Here is a 24,044-nt window from a genome sequence, read left to right as displayed (position 1 = left end):
TAGTAGCCTATAAACAGTGACAGTCAGTGAGTGTCCTACTCCTAGTACAGTATAACTACAATACTATTAGTAAAGGACAGCAGAAATACTGGTATAGATGATGAGAGAAATAAACAGAGGACAGCTGCCCACAGAGGCAAGGCCCCCCTGAGGCCTAAACCTGTAAGCTTGCAGCAGCTGCCTGTCTCTAATGTAACACACAAGCTACTAACTAAAATACAATGTCTATCTAAATAACAACAATACAGGTGTATATGGCAGGTGTAGGTGAGCAAAAACGCTAGGTAAATGAACACAATAGAGCACTTGCTAAGCCAAAGCACAAAGGAGCAGATCTCTCTCTGTACAAGTCTCAGGCAAGCATGGAAAACCCGAACATGGCGGCCGCTATTTATAGGGTAGGGGCTGGCCAGGGTCCCCCTCTGTGATTGGCTGCCGTCAGAGGGCCTGGGAGCCCTCTGATTGGCTCTAAGGACATCAATCTGGGCTATGACGCTATTCGAGCTCGGTACCGAGCTCGAATAGCGCCGGTTTGCTCGAATAGCTCGAATAGTGAATGGGCTATTCGAGTGTTCTCGAATAGCCCATTCGAATAGCTACAGCTATTCGGAGCTCGAATACCGAGCTCGAATAGCTGAAAAAGAGCTCGAATATTCGAGCTACTCGAATATTCGAGCTCTGCTGAGCACCACTACAGATGGTATATTTAGAACTGTTCCTGACGTTGGGCATTGCGCGGAAATACTGAATTTTAAAGTATCTGTTCTTTTGAATGACCTCCACTAAAAGGTATAGGAGCTACAAATGTATATCTCTAAGCACTACCTAGATTTCAGATATCTGCATTAAAGGCTAACATTCTATATTTAAATCCACATTTGAGCCAGAAAGGTGTTAACAAGCTCAACGTTGTTTTTATTTGATTTTCCGAAAGATCAGAACCTCTGGCTTGCGCCATATGACAGCTTGGCTCATTTACTGACGGTTTCTGCTCATCAGGCTTGTCATCCACAGATCTGCCCTGCTTTTACAGTTCATGTTTGTGATTTGCTGCAACCTCCAACCTGCACCATATGTTGCAGATAGTGAGCTGACCCATCCCAGAAGCCCCGTGATACACATTTCTGTTGCGCACGCCAAATACATTTTCACTTTAGAATACTTATTATCATTATACATATTCTTGTAAGGTTTACATGCTTTATTTGGTTGTGTGAAAAAAAAATGGTATATTTAATTCATCTTTAGCCATTTCGCACTGTAATGTGTTGCATAATTGCTGTATTACAGCAGTTCATTTACAAATACAGTCAAAATAATCATAAACCATGGTAAAGGTAAAGTTTTACATACTTATATATTTTACATTGTTTTGTGCTAATTACCTCTAATATGTGTTTGTCATCTGTATTATAAAACAAGAGCCCTAACTGTTAGAATAAGATTTGTGATTCCTAGTACAGAAATGATTGCAGGAATTTCTTTTAATCTGTGTCTCCATCTATCAGGCTGGAGACTGCAGGTTTATGCTGGGCTTTTATGGACTTCAGGTTAGGTCTTAGAAACACCCCTTGCGAGTGATAAAGCAGAGCGCAATGATGATGTCATCTCCCTCCTCAATTTAGGTAGCCAGGTGTGGGGGCCGGTATAAGAAATAGGAAGTCATATCCCAAGTTTAGGTAGCCAGGTATGCCCCAGTATTATCAGCCGCCTCGTCTTATAACCATCCCATCTCTGTAATTTGCTACATAGCTAAATATAATCATTTTCTTCACTCATTGCTGTGCAGACAGGCAGAAAAATGTCCTTCAAACAAGATGGTTATTGGCCGATGGGACTAGTCGTGGCCGCCTCTGCCTGAGAATCTAGCATGCATAGGGTGGGCCTGGGCCACTGACCCCCTGAATGCACCCACAACTGAACCATCTGAATGCCAGCCAAGGTTATTTTGATGGTGATGGTGTGCCATCAACTCTCCGCCAAGGCACTGGGGCAACAGAGGGAGCAAAACTGGCGGGGATTTCATCGTAGATAGCGGTGTAGAGGGTAAGTTACTGGGTTACTGTTAGGAGACGGTGGGGGTATGTTAGTGTTAGACTTAGATAGTGGTAAGTTAGCAAATTTAGGCATAGATAGCAGCAGGTTAGTGTTAGGGCTAGGTAAGAGGGGAGGTTAGTGTTAGGCTTAGGTAGCGGTAGGTTAGTATTAGTAGATAGAGTGAGGGTTAGTGTAAAAGAAAGGTTAGGTAATGCGATAGCGGCTTCACTCAGTGCCCTTTTGTCATAGACACATTACCGTCACATGGTACCCTTGAAAGAATAAACAATTTGTTAAGTAATAGCAAACATAAAATGCTGTTTATATCATGAAAAGCAAAAGGAAAATGTGCAGCTTCTCACCTATTTCTGCAGGTAAAAGCTGCTGCCATATTTGCAACTATCATTCGGTTCCAGTGTGCATGTCATTGGACAAGGACATAGTGCTGAGACGTTCAAATGTAAATAAGTCTCTCCTCTAGGAACTAAATCAGGCATCGGCAAACTTGGCCCTCCAGCTGTTAAGGAACTACAAGTCCCACAATGCATTTAACTTTATGAGTCATGACTGTGGCTGTAAGACTCCTGCAATGCATTGTGGGACTTGTAGTTCCTCAACAGCTGGAGGGCCAAGTTTGCCCATGCCTGAACTAAATGAACCACTTTCTACCTTTCGCTGACATGGCTGCTGTTTACACTTCACAAAACTCACAATAAGACGGTAAGACTGCATCAACATTCTATTTTCCCTCCTAAGTAGACTGGCAATTCATTGGCACATAAGTAGGGATGCTCATACAGATTTTACATTTTTGCATTTCTGACTGGAAATTGTTATTTCCGAACGGAAATTGGATTTCCGCGAAAATCCGATTTACAACAACTCGGTAATTTTAGCCCAATCACAGATCTCGAAAGCCCTGGACCAATCAAAGAGTGGATAATTTTTTCCCACAAAAATCAGATTACCGCATTCATTTTAGACCAATCACAAGGCTTGGAAACTAGCCAATATTCCTGAGTCTTGTGATTAGCCTAAAATGTCCATGGTATTCAGATTACCAGGGAAACATCCTGCATTCTTCGATTGGTCCAATATTTCTGAGTCAACTCTGAAGGATTTAGCCAAAGGATGCAAAAAAATGACAAAAAAATGGAAAATTGGAAATCAGAAGTTTACAGAATCGGTATCAGTATTGGTGGAAATCATTACTCACAGGTTTACTATCAGTTCAGATTTACTTAAAGGGAACCTAAACTGAGAGGGATATGGGTGTTTCCTTTTAAACAATACCAGTTGCCAGACAGTCCTGCTGATCTCTTAGGCTGCAGTAGTGGCTGAATCACACACCACCTGAAACAAGCATGCAGCTATTCCAGTCTGACTTCAGTCAGAGCACCTGATCTGCATGCTTATTCAGGGGCTGTGGCTAGAGACACAGGATCAGCAGAGGAGTCAGGCAACTGGTATTATTTTAAAAGGAAGAATCCATATCCTTCTCGGTTTAGGTTCCCTTTAAATAGTAAGAATAGATTTGATAAATATTTAGTGCTTCCCCAGAAACCTTTGCGAATTCAAGAAAGGTCTTATTTTACAGCTGTGTTTACCACAGAAGAGAAGCAAAAAATTTTAACACGTTGACAGGCTGTAATTCTTTCATCCCATTAGCAGCTTCAATATCTCATTTATCTTGTTTGAGGTAAGTGCACTGCTTTTGGCCACAGTCAGCAGAACTTGTGCTGTAAATTCTTGGAATTCTTTTCTCTCTCTCTCTCTGTTATCATAAAATACAGACACTGAAAGCAGAAGTCCTCTGCTATTGTCCCACACCGCCCCCTAGTGACAAGTGGCCATAAATACACATTACAGCCACTGAGGGCTCTTTTCCACTATGAAATTATTCCGATCGCGATCGCAATCGCGTCTCAATTTCGATTGAGCAGCTATACTCATTATAGTACAGCTCAATCGAATTAAAAACGCGGCAGGACAACGATTGTGCTTTGACCAAAATCGCATCTCAATTGGATCGCACTAATGGAAATTGCTGCTGCAGTTTCCATTAGTTTTATGTACCTTGCGATTTGCAATCAGAATCAAGTCGCAAATCGCAGGGTAGTGGAAAAAGGCCCTAAGGCTTTATTCCTATTGCGTTCCACTCGTGTTGCCTTTTTTAGAGACTTTTTTTCCCCCTCTCCCGACGCTTGGGTGAGCGATGCGGCTTTGTTAAAAATGCTTTTCTAATCACTTTTCCCGAATGTTTTTATAATTTACTCTCTGACGCAAGCCAGGAAGTAAACTGTTTGACCCGGAAAAAGAATAAATACAATGTATTTATTTTTAAAAACGTGAACGCAAAGCAAATTTGTGAGCGTTTTGTGTTTTTCCTATACCTTCCATTGAGGCGCCTCAAAAATGGTACAGGCAGCGCTTTGCTGAGCGCATCGGAAATTAACCGCTCAGACGTGAACTCTCTCATAGAGAATCATTGCACAAGCGCTTTCAGGCTGATTTTGAAAATCGCCAGCTCTTAAAAAAAAAAAATCCCAAAACGCCTCCAGTGTGAACGAGCCCTTATAGCATACTAATTAGAAGCAGGAAAATGTAATGTAAGAAATAAAAAGTGCTAAAACAAATTGGCCTGGGGTCCTTGAAAGACTGTAAATAAATTGGCTCCTAAAGTGTCAATGAATCAGACTATATGGTGACTTTTTATATTTGTCTGACACAGTTATGAATATTTTCTAAGTAAAGCAACATTTTTATCCCAAATAAATATAAAGTGAAATGGTTTTAAACTTTGCTACCCATCAGTAAACAAAACTGAGTGAAAACCGTCCAATCCAGTTACTGCAAAAGAGCCAGAGTGCAGCAGCACTGCCATCATTGTATAATACACCTCACTAAGCAGCCTGTAAGACAAAATGATGTGCTGTGATGGCACAACCCAGACAAGGCATTTCACGTCTCCCTACTGTAGTCCCCAGAATATGTATTTTCTCTCTATTGTCCAGCTGCCGTTAGCTCAGTCTTTGTTGTAAGTACACTCTGCATTCTTCATAATCAAACATTATTTTGGAGCCTGGTGCTTCCCTCAAGAGAACACAGAAAAACAAAACAAAACAGGACAAAAAAATGCTGCATGCCCACTGGCAAAGGGCCACTGTACTCGGTCCAGTTCATGTTTCCAACATCAGTGCCGGATATAAGCTGAAGGCAAAGAAAACATTAAACTAATGCGTGTGTTGCGTCGCAGCTGATGACCAAATCAAAGCAGATAGTCAAACAAAATTACCTGAACACGCATAGAGATTTTCAGCTATTCCAAATCTCTCTTTAATGCAAAAGATAGGGCAATGAATGCTCTACTGGCCTGCAGAAGAATGCCTGGATACCTCTCAGCTATTTATATTGGCTGATGTGACTTTGTAGAAGCAGCTAAACTTTGTTATTCAGGGATGTGGCACAGCTAAAGATAGCACACTGAGGTCACATGTATTAAAATTTCCATCCAATGTGTGTTTTTTTTTCTTTTATTAACCCCTTCATTGGCTCCTGTCCCTTTGATCAATGTGAGCTCCTGACTGACTCACAGAGCTCTGCTGTCATACTGACAGCTGGGCAAGTGAGCTGCAGTGCGGAGAGAGCGACGTGATCAGCGGTAGCAACGAGAGCAGTGAGAGCACACAGCGGCGGTGAGTTAAAACTATGCCCTCCCTGGCAGGAATAACAGCAAACAGGACGTAGATTTCAATCACTGCCATCCGAAAGTGTTTAAGGTTTCTGTACATGTAATGTATTTCAATGCCATTTCATTGTTTGTGCGTTAGCATGCAGTTTACATTATGCAGTTTTTCTGTATTTTAATTTGGATGCCAGGTCTGCTTTTTCCCGCATGTGATGTGTGACTCGTGTTTCAATACCAGTCAATGGGAACACAGAACAATTGCAGAAACATTGAGTTTTGCGCACAAAAAAAATCACACACAATATTGCAGTTCATCAGATATATTTCAGTGTACCGCTAAGTTAGCTTCCTTTATTTCATGAAAAAAAAAATCATAAAATGAAAATTTGCATATAAACGCAAACAAAATGAGCAAAAACACTCCTTACAATTTAAACCCAAAATTACAGAAAATACTGCAAATGCAAAAATTGCATGCAAAAATGGCATGACAAATGTAAAAGGCCTCTAAAGCAGGGCAATTTCTTGGGCAGTGCGGGCAGGGCGACCGCCCTGTGCGCAGACCGGCAAAAAAAAGAAGGGGGATGGAGGCAGAAGGACACACAGTAACTGCTAGAAGAAGTAAGAAGATTACCAGGGCGATCACCTACCTTTACTCCTCCTGGGCTGCCTGCATCCGACGTCAAGTCATCATCATGTCACCACCGCGTGATGACACCTGATGTCCTGTAGCGGTACCGTGGCGCCCATGGAAGAGAAGGCTTTCCGGGCTCTCTTCACCTGTGTGTTTTCCTGGTCCCTGCTTCCTCCTGGATAAGTGACTGGTCACTAGTAAGTAGGCAGATCTACTTGTGACCTGTGGCTGTGTGACTGTCCCTAAAGAGTAAGGGTTTGCGAGTCCATGGGGGTGGGAGGGGAGTAGGCACAATTTTTACACCCTTGCCCTAGGTGCAATTTAGCCTAGAAACTGCCCTGCTCTAAAGGAACCATGAAGAGTGGTCACAGTCAATTTAATGGACTTACTAGGGAAAACCTGTGAAACAGGAAGTATTGGGAGGATGGAGTGCAGCACGGAATGCTATGGTAAAATATTATGGCAAATTCAACCATCTCTATAACTGTTATGTTAGCTCCCAATACAACTCATAATGGTTGGTTAAAAGGAACTAAAGTGAGAAGTATATGGAGGCTGCCATATGTATTTCCATTTACACAATACCAGCTGCGTGGCAGCCCTGCTGATCTATTTGGCTGCAGTAATGTCTGAGTCACATCAGAAACAAGTATGCAGCTAATCTTGTTAGATCTGACAATAATGTCAGAAACATCTGATCAGCTGCATGCTGGTTCGGGATCTATGGCTAATAGTATTAGAGGCAGAGGATCAGCAGGATAGCAGGGCAACTGGTATTGCTTAAAAGGAAATAAATATGTCAGCCCACCTATACCTCTCACTTCAGTTGTTCTTTAAATGACACCCGAGGCGAAAATAAACTAATGAAATAAACAATTGTATCTATCTTTCTTCTCCTAGAAAATGACTTTTTTAAGATATTCCACAGTTTTATTTTATGTGTAAATCTACATTTTAAGTTTTAACTATTTTATTGTTTTTGCTCAATGACACATTCATTGAAGTATGACAGAGCTAAAATGTATGAAGTATTGACCCTTGTTATCTCTTTCCTGCTGTTAGAAGCCATTTTCTGTTAGAAAGTGTTTTATAGTTGGAATTTCTTATCAGTGAGGGTCCCACTGTAGTCACTTCCTGTCTGAGTCAGCCACTTACATACCTGATATTTAACTCTTTCAGGCAGAGAAAGAAAAAAAGGAACACAACATACTTATTTGTGTGCTAGGCACTGTACATACACATGTCTATCTCATCATGTCACATGTCACCTCGGGTATCCTTTAAAGCATTTTTTCCATGAGCAGCTGAAGGTGGTGAATTTACAACCTGTCAGCTGCTCTCATCCACTGTCTGGTTGCTTTCTAGCACTCAGCAAAGGCAGCAGACAGACAACCGCCCTTGGAGCAACCGCCATGCTCAGATGCAACATGAGACTTTTTTTTTTGTCCCAGGGTGTCGCGAACATAGAATTTTCCGTTCATGAACGAGAACTTCTGCAAACACCTGGACTGTGGCATGCTGGAGGGGGATCCATGCCAAAAGTCCCACAAAAAATTATGGAGTTGATGCAAAGTTGGGTTTTAATCCAGGGGTGTAACTATAGGCCCTGCAAGGGGTGCACCCACGATGGGAAGGGGGAGGCAGAAGCAGTAGGGGCCCTGTGGGGGGAGAAGTTTCTATTTCCTGAGAGACTGACAACTAAGACTACGGAGAGGAAAAATAAAAACTTTCTGCTCTCTGCATGATTGTGTCTGATTAGCCACTGATAAGGAATCATACAAAGTTTTGCAGCCAAAGATTTGTAGACAGTCTTTATTCAGCTTTCAGCAGGGTCTTGTGTACAGCACTGTTTTACCCCCAGCCTCTCTACCCTTCCCCAAGTGCTGTGTACTGTAGTGATGCTGGAGAAGTCTGCATTGCCAGTTCTGCTCCCTCAGAGCTGGACAGAGTGCGTGTAATAAGCTGAGGCTGGGAGCACACTCATCTGTCTGTGTTTTCTGCACACCATGTGTGTCTATGCATGCATGTTATATCACAGAAGTTAATGTGGTTGATATAGAAAATGTGTGCAGAAAGCGAGGGGGGAGGGCATCCAAAGTTTTGCAGGGGGGCCCAGTGATTTCTAGTTACACCCCTGTCTTAATCCCTAAAGGGCAGAAATCACATTATGCACAGCTCTGGGTGTCAGTGGGCTGTTGAGTGACACACACAGAGAAGAGCAATAGTACAATCAGAATACAGTAAAATAGTAATGTACAGGAGTGGTACTGTGTCTGCAAGTTAATGCAGCAACAGCAGTAGTGTGCACACAGCTCTGGGTGTCAGTGGGCTGTGAAGTGTCTCACACAGAGAAATGCAATAGTACTATCAGAAAACAGTGAAATAATAATGCACTGGAGTGGTTCTGTGCATGCAACATAGTGACGCAGCAACAATATCAGTATTGTGCACACAGCTATGGGTGTCAATGGCAGGGTTGCCACCTCAGCCCTTTAAACACGGCACATATGAGTTATACAGATTTTAGGGCTACTCAAACATAATCAGTGCCTAAACTGCATGTAACTAGCCACAAGGCATGTATAATTCATATGTGCCAGTATTTAAAGGGATGAGCTGGCAACCCTAGTCAGTGGGCTGTGGAGTGTCACACACACAAAAAAACACAGGAGACCAATGTGCTAGACCTCAAAAGGGCTGTTTGTTGTGCTTTCACAGACACCACAACTGCTTTTTGATAGGGCGTGGGGGGTCTAGGAGGGGGTGTGACGGACGAGCCGTCAGACCAGAAAATGCAATCGCAATTGGTTTCCTGCCTCGATTGTCATTGCGTTGCCAGATCAGAATCTGATGTCTGTGGATCCCAGGCAGTCAAGCCTGGGGGGTCTCTACTGTCTTTATAGGAGTTAGCAGAGTTCTTTTCATAAGAGCAAGTTGCGATGATTTGCTCAGCTGCCTGTGCAGGCAGGCAGCTTTTTGACCATTGTGTAGGTTTACATGCTGCAGGACTCTGGAAAGAAGAGCTTCTGTCAGTTTTGCAGCTTGTGCTTGCAGAGGAATTTGCATACGTTGTCATGCAAATTGCCTGGCCACATTCATTGGAGGCGTGTACTATAAGTACTATGTCTTTCCCACAATGCTTCGCTGGTCATAAGGATTTCGTCCTATGTAACACTCCTGGTGGGGTGTCAGCCTTACTCTCTGTTTGAAGATCAGCTTAGAGTAATTCTTGAATCTGCGCTAGGCAGGTTTTCCCTAGTGCAGTTAGGATTGTTTATCTGTTTGTTTGTTCTGTTGCCATTGTCCTGTCCCAACGGTGGTCGACAGGAAATGGTTCTGATCTCTGTTCTTGGAGTATAGCTGGTGCAGCGGTTGCTACCAGCTATCTCTTCTGATCTGTCTCTTTGGATCGCGCTAGCCACTTTTCGCTAGCGCTGTGGATCCTTCTGTTCTGCCTCCTGGGATCGCGCTAGCCACTTTCCGCTAGTGCTGTGGATCCTTCTGTTCTGCTACTCTGTACCTGGATCACGCTAGCCACTTTCGCTAGTGCTGTGGATCCTATCTCTCGCTTGTCCCTGTTTTCGTGTGTCTGTCTTGTCTGCTACGATCGCTTGCTGGAGGCTCGGTGAGGTAACCGTTAAGCAAGCGCTCGCGTCCTCTGTTTCATGTTTGTCTGTCGATGGTTAGTTAGGCGTGCTTGTCTCTATTGTGCTTATCACGTGGAGACCGCGCATAACCGCGTGCACTGTTGCGAATGAGTGCGGTGTTCGCGGTTAGCTAGCATTTGTTATTTTCCGCATCTCCTCATTGTATTATTTGCTGTGCCTTTGCTAACCTCGTATTCTGTTCTGATCTGCCTTGTGTCACGTCTGGCGATCGCACCTCTCGCAATAGCGTTCCTGTTTCATATCTGCTGTTGTGTGTGCACTGTCGCGGGGTGGCGACTAGGTTGGCGCACACACATACAACCTGTCCCTTTGCTTGTCTCATTCGCAATCGCCTCTCTTGCGATTGCGTTCTGCGCTTCGTACAATTCCTGTCTGGCATTTGTGGAGGTACAGAGGATTGGTTCCTCTGCACTCCCCAGCGCCATCTGCCGACAGGAATTTTCCCTCTACAGGTGCGTAGCACCTTTTGCTGGGTGCCTGCAATTACACGCTTGTGGAGGATTTCCGCCGTGTCAGCGCACGCGTTGTGCGCTGATCACGGAGAAAGTTCCCCAATCGTTACAGTATGACCAGCCCAACCCAAAACCCCAGTGTAGACGGAATTTCCGATTTGTACGATTTTGTCGAATATGGCTCTTGTACCTTTAAGAGATTTAAAAAACTTGAACCTGAATCAGCAGATGAATTTTTGTCTGAGTGTACGAAACTGTTAGCGAACCCTGAATTCCAATGCACCCCAGTGTCTACCTGGGCCCCCCAAATGGTCTACATTCTGTTGGGGGGCGAAATGTCAATGTGGGCTTATGATGTGTTCGATCATACCACCCTGAGTCAAAGACCCCTGGAATTATTGGCCTTTTTAATTCACAATTGGCTGAGATTACCTCAATTACCATACCCCCTTAATGAGTTGTTGTCAGCAGCTCAATCAGCTGTTCCATCTACTCTTTCATCCATAAAGCAGCCATCCAAAGCCTCTAAGTCTAAACGTAAAAGATCTAGGAAGGCTTCCCAGCGGAAAGATCCATTGCCCATAGCAACCACAAATAAAGAGGTTATTTCTGTCAAGTCTGAAATGGGCAAAACCATGCAGTATGATAATGATGTTTATAATGCATCTGCTGATCAGTTTCCAGGTTTTTTGCCCCAATCCAAAGCTTATGTGGATCCTGCTATGGGTAGGATCGCACACTACATTAAAGCAGTTAAAAAATCTGTTCTTGTTCCTGAACTCCACCCCTATGGAGATTATCTGGATACTGGCCTGTTTGAACCCCCATTTGCTTCCTGGGATGTTGGGGCCTTGCTGGAGGAATTCGATTTTGATTGGAAAGCCTTTTGCGATTTTTACATCGCAAAAAGCGAAGATGTCTTGAATGCTTGTCTCGATTCTATGTACCTTCTGATTGATTCCGATGAATGTGACAAGGATGATGTGGATCTGGTGATCTATGTATGGCAAACGATTTTGGATGAGTTGCACACACACCAACCAATTGATTCCAATAAAGAGACATCGTTGTCGGATGATTGTTCCTGCCTTTCTGGGGTAAAGCATGAGAGTCTTGACTTTGTGCAATCTGAAATGAATGAGTATGCCGCTGTGGTTGATTCCTGTGCGAATCCTGAAGGATTCTCTCCTGACAGTGTGCAGTTTGAATCTGTGCGATATGATGCCTGTTTCTCGGATGTTCTTGCAGATTGTGATCGGCATGAGTCTGCCGGTTTCCTCAAGGATGTGTGGGATCCTTTGTCATTTAGAAACAGATCTTTGAGATCTTCCATCTGTGACCCTGCTATGGGGAAAGTTTCTCGACTGTGCAGCGTCAAAAGTAAAATTAATATGCCTAATAAAGTTTATCCTGTTGATGTCGCTATTTCTTCTGCAAATGAGTCTCTGTCTCACCCTGTTCTCACCTGTAAGGGCCCATTGCCTGGGGACAGTTGCTCCAGCGTTTCGGTCCTAGATGCCTTGCAGTTTGCTTCGCAGATCGCGGAGGTTTGCGCTATGGAAGCGTCAGTTTCACAACCTAAAGTGATTTTTGATTCGCAGGTTTTGCGTCCTGGCTCCTCGGATTTGACATTGTTGGCCGAATCTAAGAGTGAGACAGCGCTTCGGTTTTGCGAATCTGACTCTGAAACATTTTTGCTGGGTCCAGAGAGAGTTTCTCTGAGCCGGCCCTGTACCATGAATAACAATATGATGTCCAATCACACTGACATTTGTGAGTCCCTTTCTTGCTCTGAGGGAAGTGCTGATTCTGCACCCTGTACTCTGGATCAGTCAATGTGGCCTTGCTTAGAATCCCATGCAGTGTCCCTAGAGGCTTGTCTGGGTATTGCCACTATACTCACCTGTTTTTCTACAGTTTTGGAGTTGCAAGCTAGTTTGACTGCTACGCAGAATTCTGGGTGCAGCGAGATTAAAGTTAGGGAGTCAGTGTGTGGTTCAGTGAATATTCCTGTACATTCCGCTCATGATGATGAAATTCAGTCTCAGATTATGGTGGAACCTTCCCTGGGACATCTGCCCTGTTCACAAAATAAAGTTCCAGTTTTGCCCTGTAACATGGATAGTACAGAATCCTTCTTAGAAAACTTGGAAAATGATGTTCCTGAGGTCTTGTTTGATGTTCTGGAGGTCTCAGAGTTCCTCCCAAAGGGAGCAGAACTTGTAGGAGATGTCTCCTGCCCCCCAAGTCCTTCTGAGGTGTTGCCCAAACATGCCACATGCTTGTAGTTCGCGGAGAATGCGAACAGCGGAAGTTTGCCACACACTGTCCGCCGGTGAACTGTTCAGGCCATCTCTATCAAACATGATACACATGGTGTTACCATACGCTTATAGCCGGCAGCCTTGTGCCTAAACTGCTTGACAAACGAGTATTACAATGTAAAAAGCTGATCAGATGAAGATAGTGTTTTTGAAAGGGCACTTACACTTTAGAAACAATTTTAGCCGTTCACCAGAAAAGAGTAACATTGAGCAAACATGCTGTGCTGCAGTTTACTAGGCAAACCTCATGGGTGATGTGTTGTGGATTACGGCTGCTTGGTGAACCTGCAAGCTAGCGTTCATAGTTTACAAATAGGTCTGTCCCCCAAACTGCGCCATAAGTGTGCCTGATGTTGACCAACCACCCCCCTTGGCCCCCCCCCCCCCTTTTGGCTCAATACCTTAAAGCCATGCTGACATCACTGCCCCAGGAGCATAGAGAGATGGGTGGGTGGGCAGGAATGGAACAAATGTTATGTAGATCCTGTATTAAGCACTTGCTAGTTTGGGTGCTGAGGACAAACATTCAAATCCCAACATGGACCCGTATGTCAATGACATGAACTGTCTGTCATAGGAACTATCACAGAAAAGAGCCATCATTTTTTGTAGAAAAAACACTGCACTTTCAGACCACCCTATAAATAATAGTGGGAATCAGCTGAAACGTAAACAATTTCCCGTCCCACTTTACACTTCATCATATTGATATTTAAGTGGCAATCAAAGTATTTGTAAAGTGAGGGCAGCACGGTGGTGTAGTGGTTAACACTCTCACTTTGCAGTGCTGGGTCCCTGGTTTGAATCCCAGCCAGGTCAACATCTGCAAGGAGTTTGTATGTTGTCTCCGTGGGTTTCCTTTTGGGAACTCTGGTTTCCTCCCACATCCCATAAACATACAGATAAGTTAATTGACTTCCCCCTAAATTGTCCCTAGACTATAATACATGCACTACATGATATAGACATATGACTATGGTAGGGACTAGAAAGTGAGCCCCTTTGAGGAACCGTTAGTGACAAGACAATATACTCCGTACAGTGCTGTGTAATCTGTCAGCGCTATATAAATACTTAAAATAAAGAAATAAGTGATCACCATTTTATACATCACTAAAACGTGTTTAGCACTTTTATTGTGGCAGACACTATACGCTACTATGGAGACAAGCGGTGTCTTATTCTAAATCTCCGTTTGCCAGTTTGCCCCAGAAAGCCACTTTAAAAATCAGCAGTACATGGCCAAAAAGAAAGACGATGAGTCGTGTGCTGCTACTTTTTCTCGCAATAGGTAAGGGCTATGGCTAAAGATTCCTTGCCACATTCTAAGTGAATGGAGCAGCAGATCACCAATTTATGAGAATTCTGGTGATCTAGTACTGATAAACAAGATATGATTGTCATTTTATAAATACATATGATTATATTTTGTAAAGCAGAGAATTTTTTTTATAAATAGGTCCTATAAAAGGTAGGCAAATCAGGTGCATGCAGCTTCTGGAAAAATCAAGACAGTTAGGTATAGGCATCAGGAAGGGTGTTTGTGCAAGGGGGATGGCTATGATTAGGTTTTGGGAAGGGAGGTGATGGGAATGGAGCTTGTGTGGGGTGCAGGCTGTTAAGGTTAGGCGTCAAGAAGGGGGTTTGTGTAGGAGGGGGCAGTTAGGGTTAGGCACCTACGGGGGGGGGGTGGGGGTCTTAGGGTTAGGCACCACTGGGGGGTCTTAGGGTTAGGCACCACTGGGGGGTCTTAGGGTTAGGCACCACTGGGGGGTCTTAGGGTTAGGCACCACTGGGGGGGTCTTAGGGTTAGGCACCACTGGGGGGGTCTTAGGGTTAGGCACCACTGGGGGGTCTTAGGGTTAGGCACCACTGGGGGGTCTTAGGGTTAGGCACCACTGGGGGGGTCTTAGGGTTAGGCACCACTGGGGGGGTCTTAGGGTTAGGCACCACTGGGGGGTCTTAGGGTTAGGCACCACTGGGGGGTCTTAGGGTTAGGCACCACTGGGGGGGGGTCTTGGGGTTAGGCACCAACTGTGGGAGGGTCTTAGGGTTAGGCACCACCAGGGGGGGTTAGGGCTAGGCACCGCCCGGGGGGGGGGGGGTAGGGCTAGGCTCTGGCGCTTTGAGTCCGCAAGGAGAAAAGCGCAATATAAATGTTATTTGTCTTGTCTTGTCTTGTCTAGTGCAGGGTTCTGTGTGATAGTAGGGTTAGGTTTATCTATAGTAAAATATCTGTAACAGTTACCCATAATTTACTAATAAAAATTAACACTTTAAATAGTAGAGTATCAGTAAATGTACCGATATATTACTATCGACACTGTTCCTGCACCTGATTTTCCATGGCGCCCAAAATTCATGTGCACCCTATAAAATACTTCCTGTTGTGTTACAAGGCTCATGAAAGGATATTGTAAACAACAGATTGTAAGAGAGATTATGCTAGACAAAAAAGCATTATTGTGAAATGCTGCAATATAGTAAAAAATAAATACATGAACGCGTTATTCTTGTATATAATACTCTAGCCTACCTAGACGGTTTAGAAGATAATTTTATATCACCGCAGTGTTCCCTGCAATGTGCCGACATCTCAATAACTGGTGAGATACAGATAGAGAATGGCAGCTGTTCCTATCCAAAATTGGCATTAGAGCCCCGTCATCTGACACAGATTCATTAGTCAAGTCGAAGGATCTAATGATGTCTGGGGATAGGCACGGGCATCCAAGCTCTGGAAGATGTGCTGAATTTCTGAATATTTAAGCATACATATATTCAACAGCTAACATGACAGCCCAGATGGGGGAAGGGCACACAGGACTTCAGCGTTTTGATCAGGTCATCTCTGGATTTTCTATTTAGCTAATATAACTCAGATTGATGCCTTATGAATAGTGAAAGGATAGTGACAGATCCATTTGGGCTAATGGTCTCAGAGCACTAAATTGGATGGGTGTTTCTGCTAAAAGCAGACCTTGAGAAAATCAAACTGTAACTATATAATCTTCATCATAGTCTTAGCTGAATGCTTAAAGTGGACTTAAGATTTGCAGACAACTGGAATTGCAGATAGACACTCCAAAGACAGAAAAATACTGTACTGCCTCGTACACATACTGGAAGGAACTTGGTTGAGGCAGCCATTCAGGGCCAAGAACTAACATGTACAGGTGTCCCATGAGTTCACTCAAAACCAACGATTGAGCACATTGTTCCCCATTTACCCTGCTGAAAGCTACTCCTTCCCTTGCCAAGCCATTGTCCCTCCGCCTCGCTCAACAACAGTACACATGTTTCCGGCAGTATTGCTGTTCAAATCCAAGTTTCCTGATTTGGAAACCCAGAATACAGCGGACAGTGCCCTTCAGTACCACAGCTAAGGGACAAGGTCATGGGGAGGTTACTCAAGTGTAATTCAGCAGACTCCGATGCTTTGCTTTCTACTTCCTAGCTGGATTTAAACACCAACACTATTCTTGGGTATACACTGGTCGGTATGGCACTCGCTGCACACAGTGTTGCCCTGAGAATTGAGTACTAAAAGGAACTGGAGGCACCCGTAATTTGAGGAAGTAAATATTTATATCTATAAGGTAGATATGTTGCTCGGATACCCCCGATCAAGGATTCAAGTAAATCTGGCCACGGCAATCCTGAAATTTGGATAAGCCGTGATTGTGATCCGGATTTAAAACTGACTGACGAATTTGACTCAGATTTTATCCGTGATTGCCTGTAAAATCCATGATCATAGGTTCGTGATCCAGATTTGACTGTAATGTTAATAGCAAAGCCCCCATACATGCCCCAATCCTCAGAATTGTACGGATAATAAAGGTGATCAGTGGGTACAACTTAAAAAAAAAATTCAAAAAGAACTTATAGTTTGAGAACATCTAATTTAAAGTTTCCAATGAAAAAGTATTTGTGATTAAATCCCGCCAAAACCCGCCGACTTCAAAAGTTAATAGCAAAGCCCCCTTACATGCTATAAACACCAAATTTGCAGGATATGTTAAGTAGAACAGTGGGAACAATGGAAAACAAAATTCCATAAAGACCTTATAGTTTTTGAGATAATCGATTTTAAAGGTTCAAAGGAAATTTCAAAGAAAAATTTTTACATGTAAATGCGGTAAATACATTAATTGTCATTTACCGCATTTAAATGTATACTATTTTCCTTTGAACCTTTAAAATCGATTATCTCAAAAAACTATAAGGTCTTTTTGGAAAAAATAAAAATTTCCCGTGTTTCCACTGTTCTACCTAACATATCCTGCAAATTTGGTATTTAAATCATGTTGGGGCTTTGCTATCAACCACTAAAGGCAGCGACTTTTCAGCTTATGATCACGGCTATTTTTTTCGTGATCACACCCGTGGTCACGGGCGGAATATGTAAAATAGCGGCCGCATCCATGATTCAATTCTGTGAGCGATTCCCGATCACCGATTCAGATCACGATGTCGGATAGTGAAAAAATGCTTGTGAATCACGGCTATGCCAGGATCACAGATTGTATCCGAGCAACACTAGTATCCAACTATCCAACAATATTCTTAGAAGTGTCCTACCTTATGGATGTCTCATTCTAGACAAAGACAATTTGTAGTTCAGGGTAAAATTCAAAATGTTTTCATTAGTGCACTTGACAACGCGTTTCACGGAAAAAGCCACTTCCTCGGGTCAGTAACCCTGCCTGATAGAGAGAATGCAGTGCTTCTCGTTCTAGACAAAGACAAGGGGCTTGATTCACAAAACGGTGCTAACTGTTAGAATGCTGTGAAATGTGCTTCGTGTGAAATTTCACGTGATAACGGTTTTCGTGCAAAAATTCATGTTTGCGCGTTAACACAAATTTTTCACACAATATCGGTCGCGTTTGCACGATAAATTTGTGTTATCGTGCGAACACGAATGTTAACGCGCAAAAAAATTGTGGTAACGTGCAAACGTGAATTTTTCCGTGCAAAAATAGTGTTTTGCGCGAAAACCGTTTTTCACATGAAAACACGCTAAAACGCGTGAACAGCCATGCTAACAGCCGTGCTAACAGTTAGCACCATTTTGTGAATCAAGCCCAAAGTGTCTTTGTCTAGAACGAGACATCCATAAGATAGGACACTTCTAAGAATATTGTTGGATACTACCTTCTAGATATACATATTTACTACCTCCTATCACGGGCACCTCCAGTTCCTTTTAGTACTTAGTATATATACCCCGAGTTTTAGGGGGATTAGTCTAAGGTTTACTCCTGGACCCCAAAAATCCTTTTTATTGGAGCAGCGACCACGACGATCCAAGGCCGAGTGGGGATGGCTATTCCTCACAGGTGTAAATGAGTGGTTGCCTCAGACAGCAACCTATCTTTGTATATTTCTTGATATTTTCTCTTTTCTCGATTATCCTGGTGACCTAACGATGTTGTGCCAGATTGGGCTCCCGGATCTCCCTGTGTTTTTCTCTCCACAATTCTGCCCTGAGAATTGAGCTTGATCGTTATGAGTGACATTTATCAAATATATGTACACATTTGAATAATTTTTCATTGCAATAGTTGTGGTTCAATCTGGTCCTTATTGTCTTGTTTGCGGTTATTATTAATCAGCCCTGGAAAGGACTAGCAGGGAACTCCATGTGATTATCATAAAGAGAGTGCTTAGCAGGGTGGGATAAACTCTGTTCCCTAATCCTAGGTACACACAATACAATTTTCTGGCAGATTTACCTAACGTCAATTTTTTCCAAAATGTCCAATCTGAATTTTAATCAATTTTCTGATCGATTTTTTGATCGATTTCCATTCACTTCTATGGAAATTGATCAGAATTTTTTTTAATCAAAGAAAGCTATATTAAAGCATAAATATAAAGTGGATATACCAACAAACAAACAATGAACAGTACAATATTCATAGAGACATAAAAAAACAACAACAGGGGGACCATATACATACTGCTTAAGAAAAAGTACAAATCTGATCCACCTGGAAAATGGGGAACTAAAACCACCCTATTAAGATTCCAGGGATCATTTCAAATATAAAGTCTGTAAGCTCACCAAACCTGTATAAAAAGAAAAACAAAGGAAAAAAGCAATAAAATAAGACAAACCATGTCATGTCAAATAGCATCAAATATGGGTCCTGATAACCAAAAGAGGGTTTAAGAGAAGTAAAAAAAGAGAGGGCCAAGGGAATGTAAGAAATCCATAATAAAATGATCATGTAGGCCTTTCATAATTGTCTATAGAGATTCCAGTTTTCCCAGAAAAGATCAAATGTAGGTAGGTTCTCAATACTAAAATACTGTAATACATTCTATCCATTATCATAATCATGTCCAATCTCTGAGCAACCAAAGAGATGTCAAGGGTAGATGAATTCCGTTGGAAGGCAATACTCCATATAATAAAGCTTAGAGAAGCTGTTAGTGAAATCGGAAATCCAAAAACCTGGCGGGCCATAGTTTTCCATTTATCCCAAAATGTAACAGCCTCGGGGCATTCCCAATAACTGTGTATAAGCGTATTATCAGAATGACATCCGCAAAAGCAGAGCAAAGACACAGAAGGATAGAATTTATGTAATTTGGCTGGGGCATAATACCACCGAAAAAGGAGCTTAACAGCTGTGTCTTTAACAATATTAGATTTGACTACCTTAGAAATTGAGGCCCATGAAACTGACCAGTCTGATAAAGAAATCTGAATTCTCAATTCACGTTCCCAAGCTCTCACATATAGCATTTTTTTCATCAGGGTTACGTCCAAGGAGTAATGCATAAAGTAGTGAAATAAGACCCTTACATCTAGAAGACCCAAAATAAAGAGGTTCAAACATTTTTAGTTCATTATTGGGAGGGGAAGGGAACTGAGAACAAAAAAAATGTTGAATTTGACAATACCGCAATGTTTCACTAAGGGGGGCATTTCTACCAAATCTGAACACCGAAAAAAAGAAATACATTTCCCTGCTAACCAAAATGTATTAGCTGAGGTTAACCCCTGTTCTCTCCACCAGGAAAATACCAGAGGGCTATTAAAAACAGGGGGGAATCAAGGGTTCCCCAATAAGGATAACCTAGAGGAAAGAGGGGATATCAAATCAAATTGAGGTTGATCAGAAAATGTATTGAAATTCAGATCAGACATGTTGGAAAAAATTGATCTGGCAGGAAAATCTGCCAGAAAATTGTTTCCGTGTGTACCTAGCATTAGATAGAAAATATCCTACAGAATTGTAGTCATTCACCTGTATTGTTCTGAATAGCAACATTCTCTTGCATATTCTCATTATTTATATGTAAATGGAGCAGCTGTAGATGGACATCTATGTAAATCTGTTACCCTCTGGAGATATTTTGTAGCTTAAATTTGTTATTTGTATTGTTGACATTAGCTAAACTTAAATCAACTTTATTTAAGAAAAAAATGCCAAACTAACATTCCCAGATAATTTGCTTTGATGATTTTGATGTTGGTAAAAACCCTTCCCTAAGTGTATAAGAGAAAATGTCACATGCACTGCCACAGCTGCTATGAGATCCATAACCAAGGGAGCCATATCTGTATTGTGACAATAAGGGGGTCTGTTGTGGACCCCTGAGCTGCAGTGTGACAAGCAGAGGGGTGAATTAATTTACCTGTCTAGGCCACCAAATACTAGAGGCCTACCTCGTCACCGCTATCCTCTGATTTAGCTTAGGCTCTTCCATGTCAGCACTGTACATGACCTGGGGATTTCACTAATCACTTCCTAATTAAATCCAAGTGAAGATGCAGCTGTAATGAAGCGCTGATTTACTAGGTTTGGTTTATGAATGGAAAAAGGAGCTTGTGTTCTGATGCATATGTTGTTGATCAGCACTTGGTCATATGGACTCAAGTACTGCCTGAAGGAGCTAATTATAGGGACCCATTTTTCTTTCAGGTATTGACAATTTCAAGATTAAAACAAACCTGAAAAGAAAATGAACTTATGAGATAATGAATTATAATTATAGTACAGAAAGAGAAATAGAACATTATTAGCATACAAAAGAGTCCCATATTGTTTTCCAGTACAAGAAGAGTTAAAAAAAAACTTCAGTTGTTATCTATGCAAAAGAGCTTCTCTGAGCTATTTGACCCACTGGATTGAATGCAGTCTCTATGCCAGATCAGCGCTTCAACCATTAACTTGTTCTGTGGGAATTAATACCACCACCAGGGACACCCTAAAGGATCCACACTCACCGATACCGGTGGGCCAGATATTAAAGTGGCCTTATTGCGTCTCTGGGGTACTTTTCAGGCTCCCCACACTCTGTGGCTGATACCACTCAGTTGGCTTTTCCTTATATCTTCTTGGGTCATGTATGTACCTAAATGCAAAAAGATGCTATCATTGTGCAGATATCTATTTAAGATCCCTAACATCCCCTGAATTAGTCATTTATGACGAAATCGATAGGGAGGAGCCACATGCGGAAGTAACACACGCCGGAGCGCTGGGACGCGGTGGTGTGGCGAGCGAGCGGGACCCCATTGACATCGGTACGGCGGCCAGCCGGGGAGGCTGCACGGGGTGGAGCCGTTCCAATACTCCACAGGCTTACCATCAGCTTATGACATGTGAGTGGAACCTTTTAATAAAATGTCATCTTAAATAGATATCTGCGCAATGATAGCATCTTTTTGCATTGAGGTACATACATGACCTAAGAAGATATAAGGAAAAGCCAATTGAGTGGTATCAGCCACAGGTAGAGGTGTAGCGAACGGTTCGCCGGCGAACGGTTCCAGGCGAACTTTGGGGTTCGCGCTCGCCTGCACCAGGCGAACTTTTGCGGAAGTTCGATTCGCCCCATAATGCACTATGAGGGTCAACTTTGACCCTCTGCATCACAGTCAGCAGGCACATTGTAGCCATTCAGGCTACACTAAGCCCTGGAGCCCCCCCCCCCCTTATATAAGGCAGCCTCCGGCGGCCATTACAGTCACTCGTCTGCCTGCTATTAGACAGACTAGGGAGAGCTGCTGCAGACTTGTTCTTCTAGGGACAGATTAGTTAGGTTCTTGGCTGCTTAGCTTGCTCCTGGCTGATTGTTATTGCTTTTATAGCACCCAGCAACAGCTCTTGTCAGAGCTCATCCTGTACTTTTTTTTTTTTCTGTGTGTCAAACTGACACTTTTGTTGCATGCACAGCATTGCTAAATGATAGTGTGTGTGCCACTGCCAGCAGCCCAGTACATTCAGTGACTACCTGTGTGTGTGACAGGGAGCTGCACATTGTACTACCCAGTACTGCATATACCCAGTACCTGTTGTGTATACTTAACCCACCTCATCACTGCATATACCTAGCTTTGTGTTGAGTGAACCCAGCTCACTGCATCTAACTACCGGTTGTGTTGAGTGAGAACCCACCTCACTGCATCTTAAGTACCTTCACTGTTCAGTGAACCCAGCTCACTGCATCTAACTACCCAGTACCTGTTGTGTATACTTAACCCATCTCATCACTGCATATACCTAGCGTTGTGTTCAGTGAACCCAGCTCACTGCATCTAAATACCTGTTGTGTTGAGTGAGAACCCACCTGGCCACCTCACTGCATCTAACTACCGGTTGTGTTGAGTGAGAACACACCTCACTGCATCTTAAGTACCTTCACTGTTCAGTGAACCCAGCTCACTGCATCTAACTACCCAGTACCTGTTGTGTATACTTAACCCACCTCATCACTGCATATACCTAGCGTTGTGTTGAGTGAACCCAGCTTACTGCATCTAAATACCTGTTGTGTTGGGTGAGAACCCACCTGGCCACCTCACTGCATCTAACTACCGGTTGTGTTGAGTGAGAACCCACCTCACTGCATATAGCTAGCATCCCCCCGAGATAGACAAAATGGACAAACCAGGTAGAGGAAGAGGTAGAGGCAGGCCCAGAGGAAGGCCACCAGGCACCGGCAGGTCTGTGCGAGGCGGTGTTTCTCTGATTTCGTGTGGACTTGCCCCAAAATACAGTGCTCAGAAGAAGGCACATGCCATCACTTCCCAAAATCGTGAGGAGGTGATTGAGTTTTTAACACAGAACACCTCATCTCCCGCAGCCACCAGTGCTACAACAAGCACCACATCCGCTGCATTTGACACTTCGCAGGAGTTATTTGGTGGTGGTGGTGAAATCACTGATTCCCTGCCACTACTGCCACAACAACAAGAAGGCGTAGGTACACCACCTCATACGTCTGAGTTAGGTGGCGATAATATGGACGTAACGTGTGTGGATGGGGTTGATGGTGGACCACCTGAAGTTGGTGCACTTGAGGAGGTGTCTGAAGAAAGCACAGCTGGCCAGGAGGATTATGATAACGATTATACGGATACCACATATGTTCCCGGTAGAGGAGTTCAGAGGAGGAGTCAGAGAGGAGTAGGAGGAGACGACTCCATGATAGAAGCAGAGGGAGCTCGTCCTCAGAAACAGCTGGGGGCAGTGTCCGGCGCCATGTATCGCCAGCTATGGCCAGCCAGCACACATGCCCTTCAACGTCAGCTGCTGATGCCACCGTAGCGCCATCAGCCCAGGGGGGCTCAGTGGTTTGGAAATTTTTTCACGTGTGTGTCTCAGATCGGAGCAAAGCCATCTGTTGTCTCTGCCAGCAAAAATTGAGCCGTGGAAAGGCCAACTCTCACGTAGGGACAAGTGCCTTACGAAGGCACCTGGAGAGAAGGCACAAACAGCTATGGCAAGAACACCTGAGGAAAAGCAGCACCCCTCAAAAGACAAGCCACCCTCCTTCTCCTCTTCCTCCTTCAGGTGCATCGTCTTCATCCACTTTCTCCCTTGCACCTTCACAGCCACCCTCCTCCACACCGCCTCTTCCCTTGAGCGGTTCCTTCTCCTCTGCCCACAGCAGTACCCAGCTGTCCGTGAAGGAAGTATTTGAGCGGAAGAAGCAAATGTCTGCCAGTCACCCTCTTGCCTGGCGTCTGACAGCTGGCGTGGCGGAACTATTAGCTCGCCAGCTATTACCATACAAGCTGGTGGAGTCGGAGGCTTTCCGTAAGTTTGTGGCCATTGGTACACCGCAGTGGAAGATACCAGGCCGCAATTATTTTTCACAAAAGGCCATACCCAAACTCTACCGTGCAGTTGAGAGGCAAGTGGTGTCATCTCTGGCACACAGCATTGGGTCAAGGGTCCACCTGACCACGGATGCCTGGTCTGCCAAGCACGA

The sequence above is a fragment of the Hyperolius riggenbachi genome, chromosome 11, assembly GCF_040937935.1.
Source record: "Hyperolius riggenbachi isolate aHypRig1 chromosome 11, aHypRig1.pri, whole genome shotgun sequence".
Taxonomy (NCBI): Eukaryota; Metazoa; Chordata; class Amphibia; order Anura; family Hyperoliidae; genus Hyperolius; species Hyperolius riggenbachi.
This window is presented reverse-complemented; position numbering follows the sequence as displayed.